This window comes from Triticum aestivum, chromosome 3D, assembly GCF_018294505.1.
Source record: "Triticum aestivum cultivar Chinese Spring chromosome 3D, IWGSC CS RefSeq v2.1, whole genome shotgun sequence".
Taxonomy (NCBI): domain Eukaryota; kingdom Viridiplantae; phylum Streptophyta; class Magnoliopsida; order Poales; family Poaceae; genus Triticum; species Triticum aestivum.
Genome location: NC_057802.1, coordinates 27,991,426 through 28,005,687, shown reverse-complemented (window position 1 = coordinate 28,005,687; position 14,262 = coordinate 27,991,426).

The following is a 14,262-nucleotide window of genomic DNA, read 5'->3' as shown; positions in this document are numbered from 1 at the left end:
CTAGGGTTCTTCGGTTAATTTACTTAGGTTTTAGTTATGGCAGTAGGTTAATTAGGTTATCTATTTAGTTATGAATTTAGCTAGGTTTTAAAATAGGACGGAAATTTAGGTTAAGCAATTGTAGTTAAAAGAAAAGGATGCATTTAAGCAATTGTCCAAAACAACATCCCTTGTTAAAGCAAATTTAGGTAGGCTGAATTTATATGCAAATTTGAACTGGACATGTGATATGTGGATATGTCATGTTTTGGACATGTCATGTTTGGAATTTGAACATGTCATTTGGACATGTGATGTTTTAGTTCAATTTTGGTAAATGATCCGAGTGGCCTATGTTACGCCGGAATGTTGATTCATTCCCGTTCCGGTGAATTATAGGCGCTCGATATGTCCATTTTTTAGCAAAGGTCATGCCGAAATTTTCCGTGAATTTTGGCATGATTTGTGCTAGATAGTTGGCATATCGAGTGCTGGCACATAGATTTCTTTTTTATGTCATTTCTCATTTTTTCATACTTTTAGAAATAAACGAGGAGACTTAATCATAGGAAACATGTCGAACAACGAAGAAACTGGGCCTTCTGACCAAGATGCAGACGAGATGGATTATGAGGGTGAACAAGAGTACCTCGACAATTTGACTGCTAAGCAAGGTTTGCAGGTCGGCCTCGATGATGGTACTGACACCGACATCGACACCGACGGCGCCGGCACCGATGGCGGCGCCAAGACCGGCGGGGAAGGTACCGACAGGGAAGATACCGGCGGGGAAGGTACCGGCACCGATGCCGCTACCGAAAAGAAGAAGCATAAGAAGCAGAGGATACGAAAACCTAACAAATTAGGGATTGGACGACTAGTGATCACAAAGATGGCACCTGGCAAGTTTGAGCCATTAGAGCCGGAAGAACCTCGCAAGTGCTATGGGAACCAAGTAGGATGCATCCTACGGGAATGCGCGAGCATCAACGACGATGACTTAAGGAGTAAAGAACATTTGACGCAGTTGCTCCTAACGCAGTTGCTCCTAACGAAGTTGCACAAGAGATTCAAGTTCCCCGACCGGGATGATAACATAGAACAACCGTGGGATGATCCGAAGATGAAAAAGATTAACAATCACGCCATGGGCATGTTCAGCAATGATTTGGCCTCCTGGAAAGGGAGGGTGAAACGAGCTATTGAGGCTGAGGAACCCCTGTCCAAGATTCTGGAGGAAAATCTGACACTTACGGAAGAGGAGTTCGAAAAGTTCAAGGACACTTGCGCTACCGAGGCAGCCAAGGCTAAGGCTGCGAAATTCAAGAGCCTTCAGCAAAGGTACACGGGGAAGCATCGCCTCGGAAGCCGTGGCTACCTCGGTAAAAGGCCCATATGGGATAAGGAGGACGCGAAACGTGAAGCCGCGGGTCTCCCAGACTCCTTCGCGAAGTTCACCAACCCCTTGGAGCGTGACTTCATCAAGGCCCGCTACAAGTGGGACAAGGAAAAAAAGGTTTTTTACACGGACCAGATCATGAGGAAATTGATTAGACTACTGGAGAAGCATCACCAGCTTGCAGCCGAAAGCCCTACTTCTCTGATGAGGCCCAAAGTGGGACACCCCTCTCAACCGGGCCTTGAACGAACTTAAGGGACTCCCTTTGGGCCAGCGGCCGCAATATGGTCGTGTGCACGGCGCTGGAGACGGCGCCACATGGAAGGTGTTTTACAACGAGGGCCCGGAGGCCAAGAAGCAGAAAAAGAAGTTTAGTCAGGCGGACATCAACGCGAAGGTGAAGCTTGCGGTCGAGAAAAAAGCAGCTGAGGACGCGGAAAAACAGCCGAGGAGAAAAATGAGTTGCTACAGCAGGCAGTCAATGCAGCTATAACTGCCTGCAGAAATGATTTCGCTACTAACTTGGTTCCAGCTATCATCAACTGGACGAAGGAAAATCCAGACAAGACGGTACATGATTTCCCGATGCCTAGTTTCGTCGGGAGCAACTCCATGAACAACAACAACACCGCACCATCACTTGCTCACGCAACCGGGCCTCCTCTCGCGGTCGCTCCCACTCATAGCAGCCCGTCCTCAGTCTCTGGCGCGCTAGGTGGGCCTTCGTCTTTGGCTGAGCTCGACGCCGTCACGGTAATTACATGTCGCACCAATATATATATATATATATATATATATATAGAATATTCCATTTTCGTTGCCTTTCGGATGTTTTACGCCACAGACATATGGTTTGCAGGGCGAAGAAACCCCGTGCACCATACTCTACTTGATCAAAGGCCAGAAGGTCGACGTGGGAAAGGGGATGATATTGAACCCCTTGAAACCCATGTTCCACAACCAGCCGATCCCCGCTGGGCACTTCAGGGTTAGCTTGTCCAGTGTGAATTCGGGGCACGAGGCTTTGCCTCCTCCAGTACAGCATGTTGGAGAGGACGACGAGACCCCGCTGCGGATTGGAAGCTGCAAGGGTTGGGTGCTGCTATGGCCGAAGAATCTTATTCGTCTGGAGCCGGCCGAGAGCACACCAATAACCACGCATCAACAAGCATGTGCGGAGACCACCACCCCGCCTACGCAATTACCAGCTCCTGTAGTGCCGAGTGAGAGTGGCGGACGACGTGATGAAGGGGGTGCAATAGTACTGGCTGATGTAATCGGTCCTGTAGAACAGAGAATGGATGATGAGACGGAGGTCGACCCTATGGGTTTCCTCAATACAAACGCGTATGACTGTGACATAGATATGATGAGTCAACCATATGACGAATCGGGCTATCAGCATGCTAATGAGGATATGGATGATATGCCCGGGCAGGAAGGTCGTTGGAAGGATTGCAAAAAGTCTCTCTTCATGAATTCCTCACAGGACACGCCTGAAGATGCCACCTCAACACAGGCTCAACTAGCCGGGGGTCATACAATGCTTAGCCCGGGAACCCTGGGGTAGGGGTTAAGGAAGGGTCTGGAAGGTGTGCCCAAGAAAAGGAGAGGAAGAGATCGGGGAAGATAACTGCCTCCAAACAAGCCAGAGCACATAGCAGCCAGACGATGCATTCTGAAGAGCGTGTACCCGTGAAAGGTGCAGCCATGTTCCATCTCACGGGCGAGCCGATGCTACCACCGAAACCGCTGGAGGCACTATCAGGGGATCTCAGGAGACTGCACGACCATGTGCTGTCGAGTGAGAAAAGCCTACTAGCCTTAAAGGATCCAGGATATCCGACATACGCGGCTCGTGTGCCTGAGGGGAAGTGCTACGTCAAGACACGGCCCGCGAAGGTGTTCTTCCTGCAGTTTGACCATATCTTTGAGATGTTTCTGACAAGGCGGCTCGATATTACAATCGTCTGCCTTTTTGCGCTACATATGAGCTCCGTCATGAAGCGTGAAGAAGTCTCGCAAATTTGTGTGGCAGATCCGTACTACATGCACGAGTCTTTCTTGAGTCTCGGCGACTTTGAGCGTGAAACTACTAGGGACTACCTCCAAAACTTCATGGTACAGAATAAGGACCGGGAAATTGTCCTCGTGCCTTATCATCCAAAGTAAGTCAGTTCCGGACAACCCTTTCGTACATTTCAATCATTCCTTCTCGCTCATATGGGGAATAATTTGAGGTGTCTTTTCCCTCCAGCAACGGGCGCGCCGTCCTTATCGTTCTTTAGCCGCAAGTCTCCCACGCCGTGTATTTTGACCCTTCCAGAGACTACGAGAAAAAGGACTACACCCACATAATGAATATTCTAGATGATGCTCTCCAAGGCTTCAGCATTAGAGGTGGCCACATGCAGATCAGGAAACAAAGGAACAAGAAGATGGGTTTCGCGCATAAAACTAACTTCTCCTGCATCCATGTCCCAAAACCAAGCAAGAAGGATGGATTCTACATCGTCCATCTCATGATTCAGTTCAACACGGATCACCAAAAGCTTCGCATGACAAGCAAAAATGATTATCATATCCACAAGTGGCTAGAATCTCATGGAGAAGCGGATTATAAACTTAGAGATGACTTCTTTTGCATCCAAACGGACATTGCGACGATCATCATGAAAGAAGTCGTCGATGAGAAGGGGATGTTCCACCACGGCCCTATATCGCGAGCTCACGTCCGAACTCGCATAGGCATGCAATGTCTAGACCTCACGCCGTTCAAGAAGCTAGGGTCCATCCTCGATGATATGGAAAGATGGAACTTCTAGTGATTTATGATGCCGATGATGATGATATGTGTCGGTTGAACTTGTATACTTTTTATAGCGATGAAACTTTGTGATGTCCACGGTCCCTACCGAAATTGTGTAACGCTACTTTGTTAGTTTGCGTACGATGACCTGCGTACCTCTAGTTAATTAGTTTGTCTACTGTATGTTGCATCTAGTTGCTAACCCTTTCTTTTTCGTGTTGCTCTAGTATATTTTGTTGCATATGATTGCACATCCTCTTCACGAACATGCATCTCTAACAGGTACCTAGTTTCTTGATGGCGAGATGAAGTGCTATGTCGTGTACAAAGGGAAGGTTCCGGGGTGTAAAACGAGTGGCCTGAGTGTCAGGCGCAAGTGAATGGGTTCTCGGGCGCTAGCCATAAAGGCTTCAAAAGCAGACAAGAAGGAGAAGCTAGTTACTTGAGGTTCACGCTAGCGCGAGAGAGGACTCATAACCGCCGCCTCATGTAATGCATAGTTCCGCTCTCACTCATAGTGATAGCTCTTCTCGCATATACCTTTGTTTAGATGGATGACGTTGTAGTTGCAAGTATTCGAGACTTGCATGTATCGCTATTTTCGAGATGATGACAAGATACCACTTTGTGTTGGATGATGATTATGATGAGACTATTTGTATGTATATGCTATGATTACATTTGTGCTCTCGCAGGCATTTGTATGTGTATCCTGATGACATTTGTATGTGCTAAAGATTCTTCTATAAAGCCTGTTCAAATACAAAACAAATATGCAAAAAAACAAAAACTATTAAAATTAGCAGTAGCGAGTGGAGAAAAGTTAGCAGCAGCGCGATAGTATCAGTAGCGCGCACAGGAGAAGCGCGCTATAGCTATTAGCAGTAGCGAGCTCCACGGAAGAACGTTGCTGCTACACTTGTATATCAGTAGCGCGGGCGTGCACGCGCTGCTGCTACGGATTAGCTGTAGCGCCTTATTAGTAGCGCTGCCTCCCGCGCTACTGATATACCTAAAACCCGCGCTGCTGCTAGGCTTTTCCCTAGTAGTGTTGCTTCCTCCCACGCACAAAATATATCTACACGTCTGTGATTGGATCATCTCTCAAGCTCTATCTTACAGCCCTCACCCTTGCCAAAAGCTCAAACGGACAATATCTCTCCAGAGCATATATATTTGTTCAATGAATGTCGGACCACACTCACTTTGTCTCTCTATCTATATGTCTCTCGATTGACGTCGCTTTCTCACGCCGTATCTTCCACACATTGAAGCTACCTCTCCATCCCTCGCAAAGCCGGAGCTATTTACATTGCGAGGGGCACTCCAACCTTGGATTAATTTGTGTAGGCATTTATTCCGGTCGGTTTAGATTATATTTTTGTAGCATTCCACTACTAGGGAAAAGCCTAGCAGCAGCTCGGGTTTTAGGTATATCAGTGGCGCGGGAGGCGGCGCTACTAATAAGGCGCTACAGCTAGCCCGTAGCAGCAGCGCGTGCGCGCCCGCGCTACTGATATACAAGTGTAGCAGCAGCGTTCTTCCGTGGAGCTCGCTATTGCTAATAGCTATAGCGCGCTTCTCCCGTGCGCGCTACTGATACTATCGCGCTGCTGCTAACTTTTCTCCACTCGCTACTGCTAATTTTAATAGTTTTTTGTTTTTTTCTGCATATTTGTTTTGTATTTGAACAGGCTTTATAGAAGAATCTTTAGCACATACAAATGTCATCATCATACACATACAAATGCCTGCGAGACCACAAATGTAATAATAGCATATACATACAAATAGTCTCATCATAATCATCATCCAACACAAAGTGGTATCTTGCCATCATCTCGAAAATAGCGATACATGCAAGTCTCGAATACTTGCAACTACAACGTCATCCATCTAAACAAAGGTATACGCGAGAAGAGCTATCACTATGAGTGAGCGGAACTATGCAGTACATGAGGCGGCGGTTACGAGTCCTCTCTCGCACTAGCGTGAAACTCAAGTAACTAGCTTCTCCTTCTTGTCTGCTTTTGAAGCCTTTATGGCTGGCGCCCGAGAACCCATTCACTTGCGCCTGACACTCAGGCCACTCGTTGTACACCCTGGAACCTTCCCTTTGTACATGACATAGCATTTCCATCTCGCCATAAAGAAACTAGGTACCTGCTAGAGATGCATGTTCATGAAGAGGATGTACAATCATATGCAACAAAATATACTAGAGCAACACGAAAAAGAAAGGGTTAGCAACTAGATGCAACATACAGTACGCAAACTAATTAACTAGAGGTACGCAGGTCATCGTACGCAAACTAACAAAGTAGCGTTACGCATGTTCGACAGGGACCATGGACATCACAAAGTTTCATCGCTACAAAAAGTATACAAGTTCAACCGACACATATCATCATTATCGGCATCATAAATCACTAGAAGTTCCATCCTTCCATATCATCGAGGATGGACCCTAGCTTCTTGAACGGCGTGAGGTCTAGACGTTGCATGCCTATGCGAGTTCGGACGTCAGCTCGCGATATAGGGTCGTGGTGGAACATCCCCTTCTCATGGACGACTTCTTTCATGATGATCGTCGCATTGTCCCTTTGGATGCGAAAGAAGTCATCTCTAAGTTTATAATCCGCTTCTCCATGAGATTCTAGCCACTTGTGGATATGATCATCATTTCTGCTTGTCATGCGAAGCTTTTGGTGATCCGTGTTGAACTGAATCATGAGATGGACGATGTAGAATCCATCCTTCTTGCTTGGTTTTAGGACATGGATGCAGGAGAAGTTAGTTTTATGCGCGAAACCCATCTTCTTGTTCCTTTGTTTCCTGATCTGCATGTGGCCACCTCTAATGCTGAAGCCTTGGAGAGCATCATCTAGAATATTCATTATGTGGGTGTAGTCCTTTTTCTCGTAGTCTCTAGAAGGGTCAAAATACACGGCGTGGGAAACTTGCGGGTAAAGAACGATAAGGACGACGCGCCTGTTGCTGCGGGGAAAAGACACCTCAAATTATTCCCCATATGAGCGAGAAGGAATGATTGAAATGTACGAAAGGGTTGTCCGGAACTAACTTACTTTGGATGATAAGGCACGAGGACAATTTCCCAGTCCTTATTCTGTACCATGAAGTTTTGGAGGTAGTCCCTAGTAGTTTCACGCTCAAAGTCGCCGAGACTCAAGAAAGACTCGTGCATGTAGTACGGATCCGCCACATAGATTTGCGAGACTTCTTCACTCTTCATGACGGAGCTCATATGTAGCGCAAAAAGGCGGACAACTGTAAAATCGAGCCGCCTTGTCAGAAACATCTCAAAGATATGGTCAAACCGCGGGAAGAACACCTCCGCGGGCCGTGTCTCGACGTAGCACTTCCCCTCAGGCACACGAGCCGCGTATGTCGGATATCCTGGATCCTTTGAGGCTAGTAGGCTTTTCTCAGTCGACATCACATGGTCGTGCAGTCTCCTGAGATCCCCTAATAGTGCCTCCAGCGGTTTCGGCGGTAGCATCGGCTCACCAGTGAGATGGAACATGGCCGCACCTTTCACGGGTACACACTCTTCAGAATGCATCGTCTGGCTGCTATGTGCTCTGGCTTGTTTGGAGGCAGTTATCTTCCCCGATCTGTTCCTCTCCTTTTTCTTGGGCACACCTTCCAGACCCTTCCTTAACCCCTGCCCCAGGGTTCCCGGGTAGTTGAGCCTGTGTTGAGGCGGCATCTTTAGGCGTGTCCTGTGAGGAATTCATGAAGAGAGACTTTTTGCAATCCTTCCAACGACCTTCCTGCCCGGGCATATCATCCATATCCTCATTAGCATGCTGATAGCCCGATTCGTCATATGGTTGACTCATCATATCTATGTCACAGTCATACGCGTTTGTATTGAGGAAACCCATAGGGTCGACCTCCGTCTCATCATCCATTCTCTGTTCAACAGGACCGATTACATCAGCCAGTACTATTGCACCCCCTTCATCATGTCGTCCGCCGCTCTCACTCGGCACTACAGGAGCTGGTAATTGCGTAGGCGGGGTGGTGGTCTCTGCACATGCTTGTTGATGTGTGGTTATTGGTGTGCTCTCGGCCGGCTCCAGACGAATAAGATTCTTCGGCCATAGCAGCACCCAACCTTGCAGCTTCCAATCCGCGGCGGGGTCTCGTCGTCCTCTTCCACATGCTGTACTGGAGGAGGCAAAGCCTCGTGCCCCGAATTCACACTGGACAAGCTAACCCTGAAGTGCCCAGCGGGGATCGGCTGGTTGTGGAACGTGGGTTTCAAGGGGTTCACTAGTAGAAAAAGGGTCAAATGTCAAGCACATTAGTGCCGGTTTGCTTTTGAGCCGGCACTAATGTGTGCATTAGTGCCAGTTCCAACGGCTAGCCAGCCGCTTTCATTAGTACCGGTTTGTGGCCGACCTTTAGCACCGGTTCGTGCCACGGACCGGTACTAAAGTGAGTGGTGGCAGGATGTTGTCAGTCCGGGGCCCCTCCAGCACCTTTAGTACCGGTTCATGGCACGAACCGGTGCTAAAGGTCGTCCTACATAAACCCTTCGTCCACCCGAGCTCGCTCTGTTCTTCCCCTTTCCCCTCTCCTCTCTGTTCTTCCCCTCTTCCTCTTGAGCTCATCACACATTTTGCCCAAAATTTGTCAAGATTTGAAGGCCCCCATCCATTCAAATGATCACAAAGGTTAGCAACTTTGTCCTTTCATCTCTCATTGCTAGATTAGCTCTTGCAATGCTTTGTATAGTGATTAATTTTTGAGTTTAGTAATTTGGTAGAAAATATATGTGCTAGTATTTGATTTATATGCAATTTGTGGTCAAAACTAACACTTAGTTTGCATATGTAAGTGTGGTTTACTTAGTGCCTTCTAAATCTCCGTCGTAACCACAGTCGATCGCCCGCACCGTTCCGTCACCGGCACCACCTTGTGGTGAGCCTCTTGTTCATGAATGTTTTACATTACCAAATTGATGTTTGTGTGATTTGGATATATAGTTACTCGTATAATTATCTTACCCGTACGTTGTTTGTTATACATAGTCCCATGGTTTTGATATCCGTCCCCGTCGGCCCTCGTCCTTGTTATGATTTGGATGTGGTATATTCTCTTTTAGAACTAGTTGTTGCATTTCGTGTTTATGACAAATTATGCCCATCAAGTTGACATAGATATTTTTGTCTCGGAGGTTTGTGAACCGGAAATTCCAACCGACCCAATTGTCGAGAGGTTAAATTTAGTTGAAAGAGAAAACGAGTATTTGAAAGAAAAATTGAAAAGAATTGAGGGGGAGAAGATGGAATTGGAGTTGCATGTTGCCGATGTCGTCGATGATCACAAGATCAAGATGGAGAAAATGCGCTTGAAGATTAGAAAGATTAGAAAATATGCCATTGATAGTGAGGCTTGGTATCATTATGCTGTTGGATCAATTGTTACCTTAGTTGCGATCTTGATCGCATTTGTTGTTGCATTTAAATTCTTTAGTTAGAGAGTTATTTGTTTGTTGCATTTAAGTCTTGTATGAACTTTATGTATGAACTTGTATTAATTTGGTCTATTCGGTGTTGTGTAATGAAGATGAGCCGACAATGGATGCACGATGACCAATGCTCTCCCGAGTTCATTAATGGCGTGCAAACTTTTCTGCTTGCGGCTGAGGCAAACAAGCGGGCGGATGGTTTTATGCCTTGTCCATGTTTAGTCTGTAAGAATGATCACAATTACTCTACGTCAAGAACCATTCATGTCCACCTGTTTATGTCCAGTTTCATGCCCCACTATAATGTTTGGACCAAGCACAGAGAAAGAGGGGTTATGATGGAAGACAATGAAGAAGAAGAGGACGACGACAACTATCCTGGCCATGGGTTCCCTGAATACGACGATACAACAATGGGGGAAGAAGCTGAGCCGGCAATGCGGGAAGAAGCTGAAGAAGAGGCATCAGATGAGCCCGCTGATGATCTAGGTTGGGCCATTGCCGATGCAAAGAGAAACTGCGCAAGTGATTTGGAGAAGAAGAAGTTTCAGCGCATGTTAGAGGATCACAAGAAATTATTGTACCCGAATTGCGAAGCTGACAAGAAAAAGTTGGGCACCACACTGGAATTGCTGCAATGGAAGGCAGAGAATGTTGTATCTGACAAGGGATTTGGAAAGTTGCTGGTAATGATAAAGAATATGCTTCCAAAGGACAACGAATTGCCCGAGAGTACGTACGAAGCAAAGAAGGCTGTCTGCCCTCTAGGGTTAGAGGTGCAGAAGATACATGCATGCCCTAATGACTGCATCCTCTACCGCCGTGAGTACGAGGATTTGAACGCTTGCCCGGTATGTGGTTCATTGCGCTATAAGATCAGGCGCGATGACCCTGGTGATGTCGAGGGCGAGCGCCCCAGGAAGAAGATTCCTGCCAAGGTGATGTGGTATGCTCCTATAATACCATGGTTGAAACGTTTGTTCCAAAACAAAGAGCATGCCAAGGCGATGCGATGGCACAGAGAAGACCGTAAGAAAGACGGAAAGTTGAGAGTACCCGCTGACGGGTCGCAGTGGAGAAAAATTGAGAGAAAGTACGGGAAGGAGTTTGCAGATGACGCAAGGAACGTATGGTTTGGTCTAAGCGCAGATGGCATCAATCCTTTTGGGGCGCAGAGCAGCAACCATAGCACCTGGCCTATGACTCTATGTTTGTATAACCTTCCTCCTTGGTTGTGCATGAAGCGGAAGTTCATTATGATGCCAGTGCTCATCCAAGGCCCTAAGCAACCCGGCAACGACATTGATGTGTACCTAAGGCCATTAGTTGAAGAACTCTTACAGCTGTGGAATGGAACAGGTGTACGTGCGTGGGATGAGCACATGGGGGAAGAGTTTGACCTAAAGGCCTTGCTGTTCGTGACCATCAATGATTGGCCTGCTCTCTGTAACCTTTCAGGACAGACAAACAAGGGATACCGCGCATGCACGCACTGTTTGGATGATACCGGCGGTATATATTTGGACAATTGTAGGAAGAATGTGTACCTAGGACATCGTCGATTTTTTCCGAGCAGGCATCCCGTAAGAAAGAAAGGCAAGCATTTCAAAGGTGAGGCGGATCACCGGACGACGCCTCGCCACCGTACTGGTGCTGATGTACATGATATGGTCAAGGATTTGAAGGTAGTCTTTGGAAAGGGTCCTGGCGGACAACCTGTTCTGAATGATGCTGACGGACGTGCACCCATGTGGAAGAAGAAATCTATATTTTGCGACCTGCCCTATTGGAAAGATCTAGAGGTCCGCTCTGCAATCAACGTGATGCACGTGACAAAGAATCTTTGCGTGACCCTGCTTGGCTTCTTGGGCGTGTATGGGAAGACAAAAGATACACCTGAGGCACGGGAGGACCAGCAACGTATGCATGGAAAAGACGGCATACATCAGGGTCATGCCAGCTACGCTCTTACCAAAGAAGAGAAGGAAATCTTCTTTGAATGCCTGCTCAGTATTAAGGTACCGTCTGGCTTCTCGTCGAATATAAAGGGAATAATAAACATGGCAGAGAAAAAGTTCCAGAACCTAAATCTCATGACTGCCACATGATTATGACGCAACTGCTTTCGGTTGCATTGAGGGGGCTTCTACCGGATAACGTTCGATTAGCCATTGTGAAGCTATGTGCATTCCTCAATGCAATATCTCAGAAGGTAATCGATCCAGAAATCATACCAAGGTTAGAGAATGATTTGGTGCAATGTCTTGTCAGTTTCGAGTTGGTGTTCCCACCATCCTTCTTCAACATCATGACGCACGTCCTAGTTCACCTATGCGAAGAGATTAGCGTTTTGGGTCCTGTATTTCTACACAATATGTTCCCCTTTGAGAGGTTCATGGGAGTCTTAAAGAAATATGTTCATAACCGTGCTAGGCTAGAAGGAAGCATCTCCAAGGGCCATGAAAATGAGGAGGTCATTGAGTTTTGTATTGACTTTATTCCTAACCTTAAGCCGATTGGTGTTCCTGAATCGCGGCATAAGGGCAGACTGGATGGAAAAGGCACGCTAGGAGGGAATCAAAAAATATGTATGGACGGACATTCTCTCACTGAAGCACACTACATAGTTATACAGAATTCCGCCTTGGTGGCTCCGTATATGGACGAACACAAGAATTTTCTACGCTCCAAACACCCGGAGCGGTCTGATGACTGGATTACACGTGAACAAACCAGGGGTTTCGCCAGCTGGTTGCAGACACGTACCATGCATGACGCCTCTATTGAAGACGACATGTACTCGCTGTCCCAGTTACCATCTTCGAATATAATGACTTTCAAAGGGTACGAGATAAATGGTAATACATTTTACACGATCGCCCAAGATAAGAAGAGCACCAACCAAAACAGTGGTGTCCGCTTTGATGCAACAACCAAGACGGGAAAGGAAACATATTATGGTTACATAGAGGAGATATGGGAACTTGACTATGGACGTGGTTTGAAGGTCCCTTTGTTTCGGTGCAGATGGGTCAATATGACACGATATGGGGTAACGGAAGACCCGCAGTACCGAATGACAACAGTGGATCTCAACAATCTTGCGTATGCAGACGAACCATTCGTCCTAGCTAATGATGTGGCACAGGTTTTCTATGTGAAGGATATGTCTACCAAGCCGAGAAAAAGAAAAGATAAGGAAGCGAATGCATCATACAATTAGCCAAAGCGCCACATAGTTCTTTCTTGGAAGAGAAACATCGTGGGAGTGGATGACAAGACAGACATGTCAGAAGATTATGAAAAGTTTGATGAAATTGCTCCATTCACAGTGAATATTGACCCGAGCATCCAGTTAAATGATGAAGATTTTCCATGGCTACGGCGCAAAGGGACATACGCGAAGAAAAAGTTTCACACCCAAAGATCTGGGATGTGATCGGCTTCACTATCATCAATTTCTTCTGTGTTTCACACCCAGGAGGGAATCTCTGTAATAGTTAGGGTAGTTATGTGTTTTGGCATTTGAAACGCGAAGAAATTTTATGTGCAAACAAATTCTTTCATGCATTTACTGATTTTTTTCAACTAAATGACCCTGAAATTGAAAAGCATTTCAAATGAACTCAGAAAAGGTTGAAAGTTGGCATGGTATCATAATTTCACCCACATAGCATGTGCAAAAAAGTAGAGAGGGTTACCGCAAAAACTGGATGCACTTCGTGTATAAAATGGACAATCTCTTTCGAAGTATCAGGGTTTCGGACGAAAACTCATCCGTTACAAAGGGATTTCATTTTTTAAATAACCTAAGCATTACCAAATTGAATATAATGATAAAACACACTAATATTAAACATAAGAAAAAAGAATCACTGAAAATCTATTTTCAAAGTTAAGTTATTCACAAACTAGTGATTCACACAAATTTCAAATAATTCAAAATGTAAACTATTAAAATTTGTAAACTACCGGCACTAACAGAAAGTTTGTAATTTTTTGTACCTAAAGCAAAAATATTCCCAAAGAAACTCTAAATACAGCAAAAAACAACTCAAAAATAAATAAAGCAAAAATAAATAAAGCAAAAAAAATAAAAAAATAAAAAAGCCCACCTACTAGGCCAGAGCGGCCTGCATACGACTAGAAACCCAACCTGTAGTTGGGCCAGGATGCAGGCCCGCAAGCCCAGTAGGCCCACCGGCAGAGTAGGAGAGGTAGGCCCAGAAGGCCTGCTATTGGGAGGAGCTCAATGCAGTGCCCGCGTCGGGGCTTATAAACTGGTCCTGGCGCTCCTCAACTAGCGAGGTGGGACTAAACTTCTGCGCCCCTCACCTGGCAGCGCACACCCTTTAGTACCGGGTGGTGGCACCAACCAGTACTAAAGGGTGGGCCTTTAGTAACGGTTGGTGCCACCACCCGGTACTAAAGGTGGGCGCTTCCCGCCGCTTGGCCTGGCCAAAATCGACCTTTAGTACCGGTTGGTGGCTCCAACCGGTACTAAAGGACCATCCTATATAAGAAACACTTACGAAAATTTCGTCAGTTTCCTCCCACTTCTCTCTGCTTCATCGC